The sequence below is a fragment of the Homalodisca vitripennis genome, unplaced genomic scaffold, assembly GCF_021130785.1.
Source record: "Homalodisca vitripennis isolate AUS2020 unplaced genomic scaffold, UT_GWSS_2.1 ScUCBcl_9459;HRSCAF=17958, whole genome shotgun sequence".
Classification (NCBI taxonomy): domain Eukaryota; kingdom Metazoa; phylum Arthropoda; class Insecta; order Hemiptera; family Cicadellidae; genus Homalodisca; species Homalodisca vitripennis.
In genome coordinates this window covers 2552-3601 of record NW_025785579.1, presented here as the reverse complement: position 1 = coordinate 3601, position 1050 = coordinate 2552, and the positions used below count along the sequence as shown (strand labels likewise).

The window sequence follows — 1050 nt, the reverse complement described above, 5'->3', positions numbered from 1 at the left end:
TACTTTATTGTTTTTAACGTTTGGTATCAAAAGTACAAGCAAGAACCAAGTGACTAATTAAATAAAAATATTAATTAATGTTGAATAGTTTTAATATTTTTTACGTTTATCGTGATATTAAGTTGCGTGTACACTCAGTGCACTCAATTATTTAAAAAAGATATTCAAATCCAATAATGGATTTTAGTGTAGCTAAAGACATGACCGTGTGGCCTAACGGATAAGGCGTCGGACTTCGGATCCGAAGATTGCAGGTTCGAATCCTGTCACGGTCGGATGTACTTTTTGCTACTACCGTCGTTGAATTTTTTCAGTGTAGTAATATAGATATATATAAAATACAGTTCCTGTTGATAAACATTAGATTTTGCTTTTTTAAATTTCAGTGGCGTGAAAAATCACCTCCTCTACATCTCTTTATTCTTAGATTATTTAAATAAATGTGCTAGGCTTTAATTCTTGTAGCGAGTTGTTTTCACTGGGTTGTTTTTTAAAAGTAATTTTTATTTGTGTTTTTTTTAATAAAAATAAATACGTGTTGTAAATTTCAATTCAAATTTAACAGTAACATCATAAACTACCACAGCACCTGTAGAAGATTTTAAAATATATTAATATGCCAAACAATTGACCAAGAAGATATTTTATACAGCATATAATTGATTTGGTCATTTTTATAGCGTACTGAGTGAAAGAGAGGATATAATATATGTCAATACCTTTTGCATTAATAATGCAACAAAGCGATATAGGTTTTAAACAGTGAATTATTATACCATGTACGCAGCTGTCAAGAATTCTTTACTTGTAACTAGTTTTTATTCGAAATATTTTTGTTGTAAATAACGATCATAACGATCACGTCCTCATGAAACGGGTGTGATGAGCGAGAACGTGGGTGTGTGTGTAAGAGCGCAAATCTCCTCCCTCTACTAATCCTTGGTGTGAAGCTAAGGCAATGTGCTATGTACGATATGGTTTATGTAAAATAAGCAGTGACGATCATATTATATTGTATATTAATAATTTTGTCCATACTAGATTAACGTC

The 1050-nt window shown here is 31.0% G+C and overlaps 1 non-coding gene across 1 annotated transcript; it reads left to right on the top strand.

The window, feature by feature from the left end:
- The first annotated feature begins 202 nt into the window (after positions 1-202).
- On the top strand, positions 203-275 carry Trnar-ucg. The gene has a single exon. It is a non-coding gene; the product is annotated as a tRNA-Arg (tRNA).
- Positions 276-1050: the final 775 nt, after the last annotated feature.